At 39.8% G+C, this 21,768-nt stretch overlaps 1 protein-coding gene across 14 annotated transcripts in view; it reads left to right on the top strand.

The window, feature by feature from the left end:
• TTLL5 (tubulin tyrosine ligase like 5) overlaps positions 1–21,768 on the top strand; it is a 315,903-nt gene that overhangs the window by 275,497 nt on the left and 18,638 nt on the right. The gene's annotated exons all lie outside the window — the stretch shown is intronic.

The raw sequence follows: 21,768 nt of genomic DNA, 5'->3' as shown, positions 1-21,768 counted from the left end.
ATAAGTTGCCTTCATTTTGTTGATTATTTCTTTTGCTGTGTAGAAGTTTTTTAGTTTCATGTAGTCTTACTTGTTTATTTTTGCTTTTGTTGCCTTTGGTGTCAAATCCAAAAAATCATCTCCAAGATTGATGTCACTTCATGGCAAATAGATGGGGAAAGGTGGAAATAGTGACAGAGTTTATTTTCTTGGGCTCCAAAATCACTGTGGACGATGACTGCAGCCATGAAATTAAAAGGTGCTTGCTCCTTGGAAGGAAAGCTATGACAAATGTAGATAATGTATTAAAAAGCAGAGACATCACTTTGCTGACAGAGGTCCGTATAATCAAAGCCATGGTTTTTCCAGTAGTCATGTATGGATGTAAGAGTTGGACCATAAAGGAGGCTGAGTGCCAAAGAATTGATGCTTTTGAACTGTGGTGCTGCAGAAGACTCTTGAGAGTCCCTTTGACAGCAAGGGTATCAAACCACTCAATCCTTAAGGAAATCAACACTGAATAGTCATTGAAAGGACTGATGTTGAAGCTGAAACTTCAATACTTTGGCCATCTGATGTGAAGAGCTGACTCACTGGAAAAGATTGTGATACTGGGAAACATTGAAGGCAGGAAGAGAAGGGAGCGACAGAGGAGGATGAGATGGTTGGATGGTATTACTGACTCAATGGACATGAGTTTGAGCTAACTCTGGGAGATAGTGAAGGACAGGGAAGCCTGGTGTGCTGTAGTCCATTGGGTTGCAAAGACTGCTTTGGGTAATATGAGCATTTTAACAGTATTAATTCTTCCAGTCCATGCACAGAATATCTCTCCATTCATTTATGTCTTCTTCAGTTTCTTTCATCAGCATGTTATAGCTTTCATTGTACAGGTCTTTCATCTTCTTGGTTTATTCCTACATAGTTTATTCTTTTTGATGCAGTTATAAATTGGACTGTTTTCTTAATTTCTCTTTCTGTTGGTTCATTGTTAGTGTATAGTAATTCAGCTGATTTTTGTATGTTGATTTTGTATCCTTAAATTTTAGGAATTCATTTGTTCTAATAGTTTTTGGTGAAATCTTTGGGGTTCTCTATATACTTTATTTTTGGGGGCTCCAAAATCACTGCAGATGGTGACTGCAGCCATGAAATTAAAAGACGCTTACTCCTTGGAAGGAAAGTTATGACCAACCTAGATAGCATATTCAAAAGCAGAGACATTACTTTGCCAACAAAGGTCTGTCTAGTCAAGGCTATGGTTTTTCCATTGGTCATGTATGGATGTGAGAGTTGGACTGTGAAGAAAGCTAAGCGCCGAAGAATTGATGCTTTTGAACTGTGGTGCTGGAGAAGACTCTTGAGAGTCCCTTGGACTACAAGGAGATCCAACCAGTCCATTCTTAAAGAGATCAGCCCTGGGATTTCTTTGGAAGGAATGATGCTAAAGCTGAAACTCCAGTAATTTGGCCACCTCATGTGAAGAGATGACTCATTGGAAAAGACTCTGATGCTGGGAGGGATTGGGGTCAGGAGGAGAAGGGGACAACAGAGGATGAGATGGCTGGATGGCATCACTGACTTGATGGATGTGAGTCTGAGTGAACTCCGGGAGTTGGTGATGGACAGGGAGGCCTGGCATGCTGCGATTCATGGGGTCGCAAAGAGTCGGACACGACTGAGCGACTGAACTGACAGATACACAATATGTCATCTGCAAACTGTGATGGTTTCATTCTTGCTTTTTGATTTGGATGGCTTTTATTTTTTTCTTGTCTAGCTCTTCTGGCAGGGATGGTATTGTATCACATAAAAGTGAACATCCTTGTCTTGTTCCTGATTTTAGAGGAAAAGCTGTCATTATTTTTTTGCTTTTCACTATTGAGTATGATATTAGTATGATATTAACATGGGCTTGGCATAGTAGTGTTAGTTGCTCAGTCATGTCCAACTCTTTGCGATCCCATGGACTGTAGCCCACCAGGCTCCTCTGTCCATGGGGATTCTTCTGGCAAGAATACTGGAGTGGGTTGCCATTCCCTTCTCCAGAGGATCTTCCTGACCCAGGGATCAAACCCAGGTTTTCTACATTGCAGGCAGTTTCTTTATTATCCGAGCTACAGGGAAGCCCAAGAATACTGGAGTGGGTAGCCTATCCCTTCTCCAGCAGATCTTCCCAACCCAGGAATCAAACTGGAGTCTCCTGCTATAGCCTTTATTATACTGAGGTATATTCCCTCTGTAGTCACTTTATTGAGAGTTTTTAAGTTGGATGGATGCTAGTTTTGCTAAATGCTTTTTCTGCATCAGTTGCAATGGTTGTATCATTTTTATCCTTCATTTTTTAAGTGTGATATAGACACTGATTTGTGAGTGTTAAAGTATCCTTGCATTCCTGAAGTAAATTCCACTTGATCATGGTGTATGATCCTTTTTATATATTATTGGATTCTGTTTGCTAATATTTTGTTGAGGACCGTTTTTTCATCTGTTCATCGGGCCTATGATTTTTGTTTTCTGTGGCATCCTTACGTGACTTTGGTATTGAAGTATTGCTACCCTTGTAAAATGAGTTTGGAAGTGTTCCTCTTCTGTTTTTTGGAAGAATTCTGAGGGATTGGTGTTCTTGTTTCATAGACTCAGTGAAGCTACCTGGTCCTGGACTTTTGTTTGTTGAGAGGTTTTCGATTATTGATCCAATCTCATTTTATGTTATGAGTATTTTACTCCACATTACAGAAAACTATAGATTCTGTATACAGTGCACCTCGTAGTACATGGTAGGCTCTTGATAAATGGTAGTTCTTACTGTGGTGTCACCATTCAAGGCACGTGGCTTCATTATGATCCTTGAAGTCATATTACTGTTAAATAATATTTAAAAAGTTAGATTCCTTAGAAAGCAAACTCTTTAAGATGTACATTAGTGTGCAGGAAGTTTATTAAGGAGTGCTCTTGGGATCAGCACCTATAGAAGGGAAGGGAATGGAAAGAAGCAGGATTGGACAGTGGGAGAAAATACACTGTGATGCAGTGACAAAGGAGGCCTCAACTGGCCCCCAAGGATGCTATAGAACCGAAATGACCTTTCAGATTTGTGAGTCATGGTGAGGGGGCTAGGGCACAGTTTACATACTTACTCTCTGCCAATCTGTCCTTGGATATGGGCTGCCTGGAACAAGAACGTAACCTTGAGTAATGGGGCCGTCGCTAGAAAGGGCTGAGGGTAGCAGTGGAGGTGGGGAATGTCTTTCATTCATGTAGAGGAGGGGAGTGAACATGCATTACTATAGCAAAGATTTAGAAGTAAAACTCAGGTTTTAGTGCCTCCGAGTCCATTCAGGCTCATTTCTAGTCCTCTGTATTCATGAGTAAAATTTCCATGTTATATCTTTCACATTGTTAAAGCAATAATTAGGGAACTTTCCATTGAGTATAGCATTTCTTTTCAAATCCTTGGTGGTTAAGAGCTAGTTATTTTCCTTTTTAAGTCCTACATGGACTTTTACTTTAATAAAATACATACACAAAAAAATTTACTGGATAAATAAGAAATCATATAACAGATATGCTCAAATTTATTATCAACAGATTCATCAGGCATAAAATTGCTGTGACAATTTGCTATAAAGGTTTTAACTGCCCACTTTCAATTTCTAAACTTGTCTCATTGTAACCTAGTAACAAAGAGTTCTCAAAACTGGTACCAATCTGGGACTCCACTCTAAATAATTCTGGGTTACAGGATTCTTACAAATGATTGTTGCTACTGCTGCTGTTTAACCACTGAGTTGTATCCAACTTTTTGCAGTTCTGTGGACTGCAGCCCATCAGGCTCTTCTGTTCATGGGATTTCCCAAGCAAGAATACTGGAGTGGATTGCCATTTCCTTCTCCAGGGGCTTTTCCTGAGCCAGGAGTTGAACCCACATCTCCTGCTTGGCAGGCAGATTCTTTACCACTAAGCCATGCTGATGTCCTTCTAAATTGACATTGGCAATATATGAGTTAAGTGAGTGTTATTCTTCAATCTAGAGATCTGATCTTTTGCTATTCTTGAGGAATCCATAGTTCTCTTCAAGCCTGGCCTGAATCTAGGAACACCATCAGCATCACAGGTTTCAGGTATAAGTAGTTCTAAGGCCATTACCCGGAGAAGGCAATGGCACCCCACTCCAGTATTCTTGCCTGGAAAATCCCATGGATGGAGGAGCCTGGTAGGCTGCAGTCCATGGAGTCACTAAGAGTCAGACACAACTGAGCGACTTCACTTTCATCTTTCACTTTCATACATTGGAGAAGGGAATGGCAACCCACTCTAGTGTTCTTGCCTGGAGAATCCCAGGGACAGGGGAGCCTGGTGGGCTGCCATCTACGGGGTTGCACAGAGTCAGACACGACTGAAGCAACTTAGCAGCAGCAGTAGCAAGGCCATTACCTACCCAAGGATCTAGCAGATGAAAGAAACAAAGACTGTTTTCTTGTTTAACAAGGTAAGAGTCATCAGGCATCTTCTATTCCTGGGACTAGGAAAACTGACTCATCTCTTGTGATCCTCTTGGGACATTTGATGTAAGGGTAGGGAGATAAGAGGACAGGGAAAGGAGGTCTGACAAACAGGGCATGTCCTTCAGGAAAGAAGTAGTAGTAAAACAAAGGGGTCATGATACATTCAAAGGGTTTATAAAGCTTTCTTGTCTAATTTGGGGCGTATGACCTAAGTACAAGCCATGGTTATAACTTCAGTTGATCTGTGAATCCCCTGAAATTGTATACAGAATATCAGGTGTGCTGCGTTTGTGTCTTTTGGATAGTGTTCTCAGAATAACCCCAAAACTCATAATCATTGACTTAACTCCCTAGCTTGAAACATGGGTTATATTTCCCCACGTGCAAGGATTCAAAGTCAAGTCACCAAACATTCTCACTTGGATCTACTGTACTGCTTTCTTAGTCCATCCACCCTTGCCATCTCTCTTCTTCCTCCTTTCCATTCTCACATCATTGTGAGCATTTCAAGATGCAAACTGTTTCTGACATACACATATATGTACTACCTGAAGCCCTTCAAAAAAAAAAAAAAGCTTACCACTGTTCTTGGGATCAAAACAAAACAGGATAAAAAGTCTTACATGACTACCTTCCATTCTTACCCCCTACACCACCTTTCCCACATGCTTTCTCCACATTAACCATCCTGGTCTTCTCTGAACTCCCCACACTTCCTCAGTCCACAGAGCCTTTGAGGATTCTGTTCCACCTGAATGTTCTTTCATACCCTCAGGTGAATTTCTTTTCTCTGGTCTCTCTGATTAGGGCATGTCCCCCTTTTATAGCAACTGTATAGCTTCTCCTTTGTAGCATTTGTTACAGTTCCTTTGTGGTCTCCTCTTAGTGTTTGTCTTTCTCACTAGACTCTGAGTTCCTTGGGGACAAGGACTCTGCTATTCACCCTTACATGCCCAGGGTTGAGCAGAGAAACTATAGAGAAAGCTTGCCATGGTGTTTATGAGTGGGTTAGAATTTCTTCTTCACTTAACAGAGAAAATTAAGGTGTAGACACTAGGAAACAGCCAAGTTCACATAACTGACTGATGACAAATCTAGGCTTTGAACCGAGATTTGACTTCTAAGCCCTTGCTCTTAACTACTGTAATCACAGTACAGCTGCTTTAAAAAGTGAGAGAGGTTATTAATGACCCCTGTCTCACTTAAGGAAAAGTTTATGTGCTTCAGGAGGATATTATACTCATTAATATATATGCACTCAGTTCAGGAGTACTTACTTCAATATGTAAAGCGGATACTTAACAAATACTACAATATTAAGGAACTTTAATACCCCACTTTTATCGATGAACAGATCATCCAGACTGAAAATCAGTAAGGTAATAGTGGTCTTAAATGATACAACAGACCAACTGGACTAAATAAATATGTACAGGACATTATATCAAAAACAGCAGAATACACATTCTTTTCAAGTGCACATGGAGCATTCTCCAGGATAGGTCACACGCTGGGCCACAAAACAAGTCTCAGCAAATTTAAGAACACAGAAATTATATCAAGCATTTTTTTCTGACCACAGTGTTATGAAACAAGAAATCAATTGCAGAAAGAAAAATGGGAAAAGAACAAACATGGAGACGAAACAACATGCTACTAAAAAAACCAATGGGTCAATGAGGAAATCAAAGAAGAAATCAGAATTTACCTCAAGAGAAATGAAACTGGAAACACAACACTCCAAAATCTATGGATACAGCAAAAGCAGTTCTAAGAAGGAAATTTATAGTGATACAGACCTTCCTCAAGAAACAAGAAAAATCTCAAACAAACAATCTAACCCACCACCTTAAAGGAGTTAGAAAAAGAAGAACAAACAAGTCCCAAAGTCAGCAGAAGAAAAGAAATAATAAAGATCAGAAAGGAAATAAGTAAAATAGAGACCAAAAAAACAGAAGCAATGAGAAAGAACAATGAAATCATGAACTGATTTTTTAAAAAGATAAATGAAACTGATATTTGATTAGCCAGGTTCACCAAGAAGAAAAGAGGATCCAAATAAAATAAGAAATGAGGAGGAGAAATAACTTAAACCACAGACATACAAAAAATCATAAGAGAACACTATGAACAGTCATGTGGCAACAACTGGACAACTCAGAAGAAACGACAAGTTTCTAGAAACAAAGAACATGTCAAGACTGAATCAAGAAGAAATGGACAATTTGAACAGTTACTAGTAGTGGTATTGAATTTGTAATTAAAAAAAAAAACTCCTGGCAAATAAAAGTCTAGAACTGGATGACTTCACAATAAAATTCTACCAAACACATAAAGAAGAGCTAATACCTATTCTTCTTAAACAGTTCCAAAAAATTGAAGAGGACCGACCATCCCCAAATTCATTCTACTAAGCCACATTACCTTGATACCAAAACCAGACAAAGACATTTAAAAAAAGAAAAGAAAATTACAGGTCAATATCTTTGATGGATATAGATGCAAAAATCTCAACAAAATATTAACAAATCAAATCCAACAGTATATAAAAATGATCGTACAACATGATCAAGCTAGATTTCTTTCAGGCACACAAGGATGGTTCAACAGTTGCAAATCAATCAGTGTGATACAATTCTTGTCACTTCTATTTATCATAGTATTGGAAATCCTAGCCACAGCAGTTAGACAAGAGAAAGAAATAAAAGTCATCCAAATTTGACAGGGAAGGAGTAAAACTGTCACTATTTGCAGATGATGTGCTTTTATATATAAACCCTAAAGTCTCCACCCAAAAAACTATTAGAACTAACATATGAATTCAGTAAAAATTGCAGGATATAAAATAATATACATAACTCTGTTTTTTTTCTAATATACTAATAACTATCAGAAGGAGAAAAGTTTTAAAAATCCCATTTAAAATTGCATCAAAAAGAATAGAAATAAACTTAACCAAGGAAGTGAAAGACCTACTCTTAACACTGTAAAACATTGATGAAGGAAATTGAAGGTGATACAAAGAGATGGAAAGATATCCATTGCTCTTGGGTTGGAAGAATTAATATTGTTAAAAGGCCATACTACTCACAGAAATCTACAGATTTAATGAAATCCCTAGCAAATTACCCATGACATTTTTCAAAGAACTAATAAACTAAATAATCCCTAAAATTTATATGGAGCCATAGAAGAGCCTGAATTGCTGAAGCAATCTTGAGAGAAAAGAACGAAGTTGGAGGTATTGTTCTTCCAGACTTCAGACTATACTTGCAAAGCCACAGTAATCAAAACAGCATGGTACTGGCACAAATCGATGGAACAGAATAGAGAGCCCAAAAATAAACCCATGCACCTATGGTCATTAATCTACAACCAAGGAGACAAGAATATACAGTGGAGAAAAGATTATCTCTTCAGTAAGTCCTGGGAAAACTGGACAAGTACATGTAAAACAGTGAGATTAGGATATTTCCTCACTATTCAAAAGTCAACTCAAAATTAAAGACCTAAATGTAAGACTGAAAACTATAGGACTCCTAGAAGAATACATAGGCAGGATACTGTTTGACATAAATCATGTAGTATTTTTTGGATCTGTCCCCTAAGGATAAAGAAAGAAATGCACAAATAAACAAATGGAACCTAATTAAACTTAAAAGCTTTTGCATAGCAAAGGGAACCATTGACAAAATGAAAAGACAACCTACTGAATAGGAGAAGATACTTGCAAATGTTATGACCAACAAGGGGTTAATATCCAAAATATATAAACAATCCATACAACCAAAAAGACAAATAGCCCAATTAAAAGAAAAAATGGGCAGAAGATTTGAATAAACATTTTTCCAAAGACATACAGATGGTCCACAGGCACATATAAAGATCTAAATATTGCTAATTATAAAGAAATACAAGTAAAAATAACAAAGAGATATCACATCACACCTGTCAAAATGGGTGTCATCAAAGAGAACACTAATAATAAATGTTGGCGAGGATGAGGAGAAAAGGGACCCCCCTCATACACTTGTTGATGGGAATATAATTTGCTGTAGCCACTATGGAAAACAGTATGGCGATGCCTCAAAATCTAAAAATAGAAATACCATATGATCCAGCAATTCTACTCCTAGGGATATATCCATAAAAACTGAAAACACTAATTTGAAAAGATACAAGCAGCCCACCGTTCATAGCAGCACTATTTAAAGTAGCCAAGATATGGAAACAACCCAATTTTTCATCAACAAATGAGTGGATAAAGAAGCTATAGAGTATGTGTGTGTGTGTGTATTACTCAGTCATAAATATATATGCCATAATATGTATATAAATATACTCATAATTTATATTTTCATAATCATATGAGATTATAAGAATATAATCTCATAATCATATGAGATTTATCTCATAAATCATATGATTTGTGACTCATAATCATGAAGTCATATATATATATATATTAGTCATAAAAATAATGAAATTCTGTCATTTGCAGCAATGTGGATGGACCTAGAGAATATTATGCTGAGTGGAATAAGTCAGACAGAAAAAGATAAATACCATATGATATTACTTATATGTGGAATCTAAAAATAAGCAAATGTATATAGCAAACCTAAACAGAATCACAGATACAGAAAATAAGCTAGTGGTTCCAGTGGAGAGACAGAGGGGGAGGGGCCAGATAGTGGTTTGGGATTAAGAGATACAAACTGGTATGTATAAACTAGATAAGCAACAAGGGTATATTTTTCAACACAGGAAATTAGAGCTATTATTTTGTAATAACTTTTAATAGAGTATAATCTATGGAAATAATTCGCTGTGTTGTACACTTGAAACTAATGTAATATCATAAATCAACTATACTTCAATTTGAAAAAAAAGAATTGAATGAAGGTGAAAAAATGTATATGCTTTGAAAGGCACCATAAAGAAAGTGAAAAGAGCCCACAGAATGGAAGAAAGCATTTGTAGATCATATATCTGGCAAGTAAACTCTATTCAGATTACATATGGATCTCTTAGATCTCAACAATAAAAAGACAGATAACCCAATCTTTAAACTGAACAATGAATTTGAATTTTTACAAATGGCCAATAAGCACATGAAAAGATGCATGGTTAGTCATTAGAAGAAGTGCAAGTCAAAACTACAAAAAGAGACCACTTCACACCCAATAAAAAGTCAGGTAATAAGTGTTGGTGAGGATACAGAGAAATTAGAACCCTAGAGTCTTGCTGGTGGGAATGTAAAACACAACTGCTTTGGGAAGAGTTTGTTGATTCCTCAAACAGTTAAGCACAGCGTTACCACGTGACCCAGCAGTTCTCCCAAGTATTAATATATATCCAGGAGAAATGAAAACATATGTTTATATAAAATCTGTACCTGAGTGTCCATAGCAGCCTTACTCACTAACCAACATGTAGGAACAACCTAAACGTCTATCAGATAATGAATGAGTAAACAGTGGGGTGTGTGCAATGGAATATGGCTCAGCCATAAAAAGAATGAAGTCCTGGGACATGCTTACCACATGGGTGAACCTGGAAAATGTAATGCTAAGTAAAGGACTCCATACTGTAGATTCTATGATGTGCAATGTCTGGAACAAGTCTGTAGAGACAGAAAGTAGATCAGTAGGTCCCTGGACTAGAATAGGGGAAGGGGGACTGAGGAATGACTGCCAGTAGTCATAGGGTTTTGTTTTTCGGGGTGGTTGTTTTTGAATAATAAAAATATTCTAAAAGTAGGTGGGGTGATGGGTACACTACACCCTGAGATACACTTTAAATGGGTGAATTTTATTAGTGTGTGAAATAGATCTCAGACCTTTAAAAAGTTAGTAGTTGATACCTAAAAAGTAAAAAACAGAACAAAAAGCCTTCAGTGTAAGCAGTCAAATTGTATTGACTTCTTACTAAAGAATTTAACAAAATTCTTTAATAAAACCTTATACACAAAGTATTTATTCGTGTTCATTAATTCAGCAATTAATTGGCTGCCTTCCTTGTGCTGGGTGTGCTCTCGAGGTCCTAGGGAGAAAGATGCCCGGGCTTAGCTTTGTCTCCTCGTTTTCAGGCTTCCAAGGAAGGTGGTATGCCTGGGGACAACAGCTGTCTCTGAGCCTGGCCTCACTTGCTTTTTCCTCGTTTGGAAAGGTGTCGGGTATTTCTGTTGCCTTAGTCAGCACGGAGCAAGGAGGACCCTGATTATAGTTTCAGAGCCTTAAGCTTCACCTCATGCTCCAAATCCAAGACAGAGCAGCTGAGAATGGGGCTAGCCGTGCCACCAATTGCTTCTCCCCCATTGTTAATCCCTTTAATTCTGCCGTCCGCAGGCACCCCTCCCTTCACACTGTCCTGTTGCCCACTTGTGATATGATTGAGCAAGTGGTTTTGGCTTTGAAAGGTGATTCTTAGAGACACCTCAAGTGACCCAGCCCTCTGGCTTGCGGGGATGCTCTTGATGTTCATTGCCATGGGGCACCAGAGATCTTCTGTGGGCAGATACCACTTGCAGTCAAGCCTGGTCTGAAAGAAGGTAGCTGCCGCTGACTCGCCTATGGTCCTGGCCTCACTGCTGGGGTCACGAGAGGGAGCAGCCTATCAGTGAGAAGTGTAAACAGTGAGAAGCTGCCAGTCTCTTGGTTCTTACAGAAGAGTTTATGATACTTGAGTTCCAAATCACTTTAAGCATGGAACAACTGGCTTTGTGATGATTATATACGTACGTGTGTGTGTGTGTGTGTGTGTGTGTGTGTGTATTATCTGCTTTATTCCTGCTTTGCTGTGTCATTCCCTGGTCAAGACATTATAGTTTATTTTAAAGTTTGTCTATCTCTTTCACAAACCTTGAGTCCAGGAGTTGGTGATGGACAGGGAGGCCTGGCGTGCTGCAGTCCACGGGGTTGCAAAGAGTCAGACACAACTGAGCGACTGAACTGCACAGAACTGAACTGAGTCTTTACAACCAAAAGGGGGAGAAGAAATGAGTCACTTTTCAGTCTATATGTCCTTTTTTCACAGAGCTCTAGAATTAAGCTAATTCTAATTTCTCCCTCTTCCCAAACTGGTGAATTTATCAGCATCATAAGATGTTTATTATATTTGCAAAAGAATGCTTCCTGATGGCTTCTGGAAGGAGAAATCCAGCTAGGTTTTGTGGGGGTAAGAGCTGGTGCTGGGCCTTACCCAGCCATTGCTGTCCTGCGTGCCTCTCTAACCCCCACCCTCGTGCTCCTGGTGCCTGCAGAGCCTAAGGAAAGCCTCTCCACCCCTCCCGGGTTCTCCTCTCACTGCAGTCGGAAGGGGAGTAGCAGGAAATGGAATCTGCCCGGGTCATGGGATTTTTTTTTGAAAGAAACAAAGCACGATCTGATGAAGAGTAGGTTAATCCTGCTATTTCATTTCCCTTTCAGAAAGGGTGGGGGCAGGATTGTGATATGAAGTATTTGGTTTCACATCTGTTCTAGGAATTATCCCCGGCATAAATCCACTTTTCTTCTAAGCATCCTAAAGCATCCCAGGGAGCTCCTCCTCCCAGAGCACCCTCCCCGCCTCTAGAGTTTATTTCACGGCCACAAAGCAGCTGACAGGCTCCCCAAGAAATCATCCTGTCATGACTAGAGCAGGAGGGCATCTCTGAGGGCATTCTGAAGTCAGAATGTCTGTGGGTCAGCGGTATCAGTTCTGTGCTGTGCTCTCCAGGAAGAGTTTAGGAGAAAAAGTGCGGAGCACACCAGCAGTGTGGTACAATATAGGAAGAGGACCCAATTTAAAAATCAAAGGAACTAGCTGTCATCTCACCTTGGCTACTATTTGTGTGATCTTGAGCAAGTCACAAAACCTCGTCAGGCTCAAAGCCCCCGTCTGTGGAATTAGGGCAATGTCTCCCAGCGTGTACTCTGCAAAATGCAGGTCGTCACGGTCAAACAAATTTGAGAAATGCCATTTATTCTATGCCATTTCTTAAAGAGGCATAATATGTATTAGTCTGTTTAAAGGCTGTGAGGAATCTTTCAGTAAAGAAACTTGTTTGGTTTTTTTTTCCCAGCATTTCTCAAATTTATCTGACCTGAAGTTGTTTTTTCCTAGGATGCTGATTACTATCTTGACACTGAAAAATGAAGTTCAACTCCAAAATGCTTCAAGTCTATATAATCTGTAACATGTTATGCTTAAAAACCTCAATAAAATAACTTTTCAATTTTCAAATCTTATTCATGGGAAAAGGAAAAACAATTTCACATGTGGCAAGGTGACTTCTAGTTTTAAAAACTGAACTTAAGGGCCAAAGCAATTACTCAAAGAAACACAGGCTTGTAAATAGAGTTTTGAAAGCGTTTTCTGGAACTGCTGTTTTCTCTTTCTACCTTTGAGATGTTTAGCATTCTAATGTGGCCTTCCAGTGTGTGATGGGAACTTTCTATGAATAATTACATTCACGCTAGTAAGTACATGTAAGGAATAACAAAGTGAAACACAAGATTCCCAACCTTAATTCAGACTAAATATATACACAAGGAAAAACAACTTCAGAGTGAAGCAAAATACAAATTCATATTTTGACAAATGTTAATATACACAGATGGTCCCCAACTTTAGATCATTGAACTCACAGTTTTTTCCTTTTACGATGGTCTTAAAGCAATACACATTTGGTAGAAACCATACTTTAAATTTTGAATTTTGGTATTTTCCTAGGCTAGGTATTATCCTCTCGTGATGCTCGGCAGTGAACACAGCCCCCAGTCAGTCGGGTGATCATGCGGATTGACAGCTGGTACACTTCCAACCATTCTGAACCTAGACAAACAGTCTGTTGTCCTGTACTTTAAGTACAGTTAGTCAACAGATTACATGAGATATTCAGTTGTTGTTTAGTTGCTAAGTCATGTCCAACTCTTTTGTGACCTCATGGACTGTAGCCCACCAGACTCCTCTGTCCATGGGATTTACCTCTCAAGAATGCTGGACTGGGTTGTCATTTCCTTCTCCAGAGGATCTTCCTGACCCAGAGATCGAACCCACATCTCCTGCATTGGCAGGTGGATTCTTTACCACTAAGCCACCAGGGAAGCCCCAAGATATTCAATACTTTATTCCAAAACAGGCTTTGTTTTCACTGATTTTGCCTGATTGCAGGCTAATGTAAATGTTCTGAGCATGTTTAAGGTAGGTCAGGCCAAGCTATGATGTTCAGTAGGTTAGGTGTATTAAGATGTATTAATGTAAATAAAACATGAAACCCAAAATTCAAGGAATAACTGGATCAGGGGTCAAATGGAAGATATATGAAGGAGAAATGTGAAAATAGGATCAAGCAAAGCAGTAGTTTTAGTAATTTAAGAAAGTAGTGACTTCACCTGATATAAAATTATTCACCTGGGACTGAAATAAGTTCTGATTAAGATCAACTATAGCCAGACAATACTAATGTCATTAAAAAAAAAAAAAGCTAATAATAAACCTTGTAAGGAATGAATAAGAATGGTTTATTTAATCATTCAGTTTGAAGAAATAACCACATCTTTAAAGTGTTCATCTTTAATGAGTTTTAGATAAGGTTGGCTTTCCTCTTTCTCATCTCTCTGAAAACTTCCTAGTCACTTTTATAAAGCTCTTTATCCTTTGCTTACTTATGGATTTTCATTCTTTAGAATCCTGCCTTCGAGGGAGGCTTATTACAGGGCCAAGCAAGGAGAATGGGTGGCTAATGCTCAAAACGCCTATGGTTTTGGGGGAAAGTTTTTATTGGCAAAATTTGGGGTGAGAGCTGCAGGGTATATGACTTTCTTCTGATTGGTTAGTGGTGAGGTAGCACGGTGGTACTCCAGGAATCTTGTGCTCAGCCTGAGCTTACCATCCACCACCTGGATGTGGGCCTTAGTTCTTTCCCGTAATTTTGGCTGACCTCCATTTGACAGTTCCAAACCTGTACCTCCAGCCAGGGCCTTCATGTATGGCTTCACAGATGAGTTGTGCAGTGCATAATTCTGGAAATGCCATATGCATAAAGCATGTATGTCACAGCCCTTCTCCAGCTCAAACTTCTCTCTGGATGTCTGTATCCCAGATACCTCTACATTTCTCTCCTGATTGTCTCACAGTCATCGCAGACCCACCACATCCAAAACTGTGCTCATCATCTTCTTGGCCACACTCCCCTTATGGCCCCTCTCTATTTACCTTCATTAAGTGAAGCCAGAAACCTAAGAACCATTCCAGCTACTCCCATCAACCCATACATCCCACTGGTTATCAATTATACTTTTCCCTTTAAATACCTCTCAGATCTTATGTCTAATCTCATTCATTTTCTCAGACTTAATTTTGTTTGAATTACTGTAGTGTTTTCCATACAGGTCTCTTTGCCCTCAACCTCATTCTGCTTTTATCCTCTGCACTGTTCTTAGTGGTCTTTTAAAAACAATTATAATTATGATACTTCCCCACTAAAAGTTTTTCAAAAGCTTTCCTACAAGTGCAGAATCCTTCAGTGGGTAACCAAAGCCCTTTGTGGTCCACTGTCTTCTCTATGCATGTTTTCCACTACTCTCCCAACACGTACCTGTAAATTCCAGTCATTCTAAACGATCTGCTGCACACTTCCGCGCCATTGCACAAGCTGTTTCCTCTTTGCAGAAACCCAGTCTCACCTTGGCTAACTGCAGCCATGCTTCCACTCCCAGATCTTGTCATCTCTTCCAGAGTCCTTCACTGACCACAGGACCCACTTCCTCCTCTAACCATCAACTCCTGTAATACCCTTTGCCTTCCTCTGTAATGGAATTTTCTGAAATATGTTATTTTATTTTACTCATTGACTTCTATCACTAGATTGTAAACCTGAGAATTAAAAATTATATCATTCACCTCTATATCACCAATACTATTCATAGTGCTGGGCACTTAGTAGGTATTCAGTAAGTGAATTTGGGACAAATGGTCAGTTTCTGTTACTATTATAAAATGTAACATTCACCAAATAAGTCTCTGGACGATGTTAGATCAACTATACAATGTTCACATTTTGTAAATTTGGAACATTTTAGTAACTATTTCTATCCTTCTTTCTGTCCATTGGACTTCTTGGAGAGAAAGAGGAAAGACTTCATGAAACTTCACCAGCTTCAACCAGCTTTTTCCTGGTGTTCAAGGGCCATGTTCTTTCCTTCACCCAGAAAACCATGTGGGGAATAGAACAGACATACAGTAGAGTACCTATCTTTAATAGGTTTAAGATGTTAAATCCACTACTTGTTAACTCTAAAAAGATGAGATTTAATTATAGTATGTAAAATAGATAGCCAATAGGAATTTGCTGTATGTCTCAGGAAACTGGAACAGGGGCTCTCTATCAAGCTAGAGGGCTGGGATGGGGAGGGAGAGGGGAAGGAGATTTAAGAGGGAGGGGATATATGTATACCTATGGCTGATTCATGTTGAAGTTTGACAGAAAGCAACAAAATTCTGTAAAGCAATTATCCTTCAATTAAAAAATTATTTAATTTAAAAAAGATAAAGTGAAGTCACTCAGTCATGTCCGACTCTTTGCGACCCCATGGACTGTAGCCTAGCAGGCTCCTCTGTCCATGGAATTTTCCAGGCAAGAATACTGGAGTGGGTTGCCATTTTCTCCTCCAGGGGATCTTCCCCACCCAGGGATCGAACCCAGGTCTCCCGCATTGCAGGCAGACATTTTACCATCTGAGCCACCAAGGAAGTCGGATTTAAATACAAATCTTCTAAGATTGACCCAGTAGCAAACTACAGGGGCATATGTGCCCATACCTTATGCATTGATCATTTCCAGAATGTTGCTACTTGCTTATACCTACACAGCCCCCAGAGGGGGGAAATGTAAAGTGTCAGTTAGCTGAAATTCTTATTTTTTTAGTTTTTTTACCCATAACTTCAAGGAGGAAAGATGCAGATAGCAAATATGTCAGGTGACTGTAGTAGGAAATCCTGGACTTGAATTCTATTACCATACTTACCACTTAGTAACTGTGCAATCTGGAACAAGTTAGTTAACTCCTACAGGCTCAGGTTCATCATCTGTAAAATGGAAATACATTCATTTAGAAGTAGCTTTTGAATGCCTACTGTGTATCAGGTGCTTTGCTTGGCACCTGAATTACAACGGCTGCAGCATCTTCTTCATGGGCTCACTGTGAAAACCAGCTGAGATATTGCTTGTGAAAATATTGTTTTGTTTTGTTTTTTATCAAGCAACACATAGAACAGTTTCATTCTTCAGAGACTGGGGCAGAAAAGTACACTGATTCATTTGCAGCAAGGTTTGAAGCAAAGAAAAATTGGGCCTTAACACCATTTAACAAAGACGTTCAAGTAGCCTAAATATTCTTTGCCCAAGCAACCCAGCTAAGACTGGTTTTTCTTTGTTGGTACGTGAGGTTATTGTTATTTTTATCTATTGCCGCATAACAAATTTTACCCCAGAATCATGGCTTAAAAGAACAGGCATTTATTGTCTCAGTTTCTATGAGTCAGGCTTCCTAGCTTAGCAGGGAACCTCTGGCCTGAGGTTCCTTGTCAGGTGGGAACTGTGATCTCATCTGAAGGCTTAGCTGGGGGATCTGCTTCCAGGCACACTCATATGGTAATGGGCAAGCCTCTTTCCATTCTAGTCCTCTCTGAAGGACCTCTGCATGAACTGAAATGTGACCCCATTACAGGTTTGTATGTGAAATTTTAACGCCCCCAGAACCTCAGAATGTGACTATATTTGGAGATAGGGCCTCCACAGGGGTTGTTAAGTTAAAAGGAGACTCTTGGGGTGGGCCCTAATCCAGCCCAACTGGTGTCTTTCTAAGAAGAGGGAATTTGGACATGCAGTGAATCATCAGGGATGCACTCAGAGGAAGGACCCTTTGAGGACCCAGGAAGAAGATGGCTTTGTGCAAGTCTAGGGGAGAGGCCTTAGAAAGAACCAGACCACACTTTGATCTTAAACTGCTAGCCTCCTGAACTGTGCGAAAATAAATTTCTCTTGTTTAAGCCAACCATTCTGTGGTTATTGCAGCCTGGGCAGACTAATACATGGCAACTGGCCTCCTGTGACCAAGCAATGCGGGAGAGAATAAGAAAGCACCCAAGGCAGAAGCCACTGTCTTTTTATAACTTAACCTTGGAAGTGACATCCCACAACTTTTGCTGAATTCTCTTTGTAAGAAATGGGTCAGTAAGTCTGGTCTGTACTCTGGAAAGGAAATTACGTAAGGGCATGAGTACCAGCAGGCAGGCATCACATGAGGCTGCTGAAAAGGCTGCCTACCACACCAGTTTTGTTTTGCCTTTAGTAAAGGAAAAATAAAAAGTCAGGAGATGGACAAATTGGCGGTTTTTCATGGCAGATTCAGCTTCATCAAATACATGAACACTCCCTTACTGATGCAGTCTTTAGGCCATACTACCATTCTGTGAAGCTAAGATTGTTCTGATCTGGCCAATAGAAATTTTTGACACTTAGGGACAAGTTCTTCTGGGAGTGAAAAAGGGCACTTTATGGAGTTGATTGAAGAGAAATGGTACAGTGGAGCCTTAAGTCTATGTCTAATACGGTGCTTCTCAACCAGCAGTGCGTGGCAGTGGGGAAAGAGGAGGGTAGCGACCATAAGTTTAAAAAAGCATGTCAAGCCATAATATAATTTTATGTATGGAGAGTGATAGGAAATTTATGGCTTTCGTAAAACAAACTGCAGAAAGTAAAATCTTCTTGGCTGGCAGAGCATAGGTTATAAAAGGTCGAGAAACTGCTGTAATCACTCTTTTATTGTTAATAGACAAAAAGAGGGATACAAGATAGTGGCTTAGAAATGGGCATGCAGTGAACCATAAAACCCAGAGAGGATACAGTTTAGAAAATGCAGTGAAAAGTAATAAAAATGATTAGTGGGAGGTACGGATTAGTTTGGAAGATAAATATAAAGTAACAGACATATTCAGGAGCCTTTGGAGAACGAATAGGAAGATCTTTACAAGAGAAGGATGGATGATAGTTAAAACTCAAGCTTTAGTTCAAAGGATGCAAGGGACATCTGCTTTGTGGTGATAGTGAGTTGACATCTGAATCCTCAGAAAGTACACTGAGTTTCCAGTAGCTTTAGCCTCTAAAATTAGTAGCATTGTCAGCTTGGTTGTCTCATGTTTGTCTAACCATCAGCATCTAGGTGGCAAAACTGTCATTATTCCCATCCACAGGCAAACCTCTCTTCACCTGCAGCCCTCTTTTTGGTCTCTAAAATGATGCTAATGTGAGGCTAAACTCTCCCTTTACCTCCCAGAGGACTCGAAGAACTATCACTTGTAATAACGTCTCCAAATATTAAGCTCTGGTAATCTGGCTCCTGCTTTGCTGGAACTCCCCTGTGGGTGGCCCTTTGTTTTAAGAGAGGAAGAGGCTGTTTCCTGTTATCCCTGGTTGCACGATAACAAGATGACAGACTGGTTCTAGGGTCCATTTCAGTTTTCCTTATAAAAAACTGTGGAAGCAGACAGTGGGAAGATCTCACAAGATGACCCATGCTGAAATGGTGTCTTGGAATTTCAGTAATATTTCTATGGGTTACCTAAAGAGTCTCCTAAAGTAGATGTTTATGATGATATGGAACAATTTCAGAAATGTATTGTCAAGTGAAAAACTTTTTCAAATTCTACTGTGGGTTATGCTCCCATTTGTGTAAAAAGGGGAGAAGGAATATATGTTTATCATGTATTTGTTTGTATGAAAGTGAAAGTCACTCAGTCATGTCCGACTCTTTGTGACCCCATGGACTGCAGCCTGCCAGGCTCCTCTATCCATGGGATTCTCCAGGCCAGAATACTGGGGTGGGTAACAGTTCCCTTCTCCAGGGAATCTTCCCAACCCAGGGATTGAACCCAGGTCTCCCACATTGCAGGCAGATTCACTGCCGTTTGAGCCACCTGGGAAGCCCCTCATTTGTTTGTGTGGGCATAGACTATTCTGAGAAGGATATAGACATACATAGCAAAAACAGTCTAGGGTAGAAGAGACACTTTTAACTCTATACCCTTTTGTACTGTTTGGTTGTTTGTTTTTTTTAAACCTGTGCACAGATTACTTTTTAAAAGCACAAATAAAAGGAGTGTTTTAAAGAGAAAGACATTGGGGAATTCTCTGGTGGTTCAGTGGTTAGGACCCCAGCTTTCAGTGCCATGGGCTCAGGTTCAATCCCTGGTCAGGGAACTAAGATCCCACAGACCACATGATGTACCCCCAAAGGGGGAAAAGAAGACCTTAAAGAAATGAAATTTAAGTTTTTATATAAAAGCCTTCAAATTCAGTCATGTCCAACCCTTTGCGATCCCATGGACTATACAGTCTCCAGGCCAGAATACTGGAGTGGGTAGCCTTTCCCTTCTCCAGGAGTTCTTCCCAACCCAGGGATCGAACCCAAGTCTCCTGCATTACAGGTGGATTCTTTACCAGCTGAGTTACAAAGGAAGCCCAAGAATACTGGAGTGGGTAGCCTATCCCTTCTCCAGGGGAGCTTCCTGACCCAGGAATTAAACTGGGGTCTCCTACATTGCAGGCAGATTCTTTACCAACTGAGCTGTCAGGGAAGCCCAGAGTAAGCCATTTTAAATTAAACCTTGATAACTGAGATAATATAAGTGCCATTGAAAGAATGAGAGCACCCAGCATTGTAGATGAGTGGGGCAGATAATACTATTCATATTTTATTTTTATGAATTTCATATTTAGATTTTTTCTCCCAGTTTTATTGAGATATAGTTAACATACAGCACTGGACAAGTTTAAGGTATATGGCATAATGATTTTATGAAGCTCCAATACTTTGGCCGCCCGATGCAAAGAACTGACTTATTGGAAAAGACCCTGATGCTGGGAAAGATTGAAGGCAGGAGGAGAAGGGGACGACAGAGGATGAAATGGTTGGATAGCATCACCGACTCAATGGACATGAGTTTAAGCAAGCGCCAGGAATTGGTGATGGACAGGGAAGCCTGGCGTGCTGCAGTCCATGGGGTCTCAAAGAGTTGGACACAACTGAGCGACTGAACTGAACTGATAATGATTTTACTTACACACATCATGAAATGATTATCATGATAAGTTTAGGGAATATTTATCACCTCATATAGAAATGAAAGAGAGAACATTTTCTTCTTGTGATGAGAACTCCTAGGATTTACTCTCTTAACAACTTTTATATGCAACATCCAGCAGTGTTAATTGTATTTACCATGTTGTGTGTTACATCCCTAGTTCTTATCTTATAACTGGAAGTTTGTACCTTTTGCCCACCCTCATCTAATTCCCCTTCCCTCCACCCCCTGCATCTGATAACCACAAATCTGATCTCTTTTTCTGTGTGTGTGTTTGTTTTTGAAGTATACCTGACCTACAACACTATGTTAGCTCCTGTTACACAAAATAGTGATTTTGGTATTTCTTTACATTTCAAAATGATCACCATAATGTCTAGTTACGTTACCGTACAAAGATATTGCATAGTTATTTGCTTTATTCCCCACACAGTACGTGTTTTGACTCCCCCACTCTCGCATTTACCGGTTTTATGGTGGGAAAGATTGAAGGCAGCAAAAGGAGAAGGGGGTGGCAGAGAATGAGATGGTTAGCATCATGCATGACTCAATAGACACGAATATGAGCAAACTCCAGGAGGTAGTGAAGGACAGGGGAGCTTGGCGTGCTGCAGTCCATGGGGTCGCAATAGTCGGACATGACAGCTTAGCAACTGAACAACACATCACATCATACATCTTTTTGCTTTGTGTATCCCTTAACAACTTATTGTGGCTACAGATGATTTTACTGCTTTTGTCTTTTAACCTTCCTACTAGCTTTATGAGCTTCCCTAAGTGGCTCAGATGGTGAAGAATCCACCTATAATGTGGGAGACCTGGGTTCAATCCCTGGGTTGGGAAAATCCCCTGAAGGAGGGCACGGCAACCCACTCCGGTATTCTTGCCTGGAGAATCCCCACAGACAGAGGACCTGGTGGGCTACAGTCCCTGGGGTCACAAAGAGTCGGACGCGACTGAAGCAACTAAGCAAGCACAGCACTAGCTTTATACACAGCTGATTTACTACCTTTCCTGTATATTTGCCTTTACCAATGAGATTTTTCCTTTCATAATTTTCATGTTCCTAGTTGTAGCCTCTTCTTTTTCACTAGAGAAGTCCCTTCAGTATTTCTTGTGAAGCTGGTTTGGTGGTACTAAGCTTTTTGGTGGT

Source organism: Bubalus bubalis, chromosome 11 (genome assembly GCF_019923935.1).
Source record: "Bubalus bubalis isolate 160015118507 breed Murrah chromosome 11, NDDB_SH_1, whole genome shotgun sequence".
Taxonomy (NCBI): Eukaryota; Metazoa; Chordata; class Mammalia; order Artiodactyla; family Bovidae; genus Bubalus; species Bubalus bubalis.
This window is presented reverse-complemented; position numbering and strand designations above follow the sequence as displayed.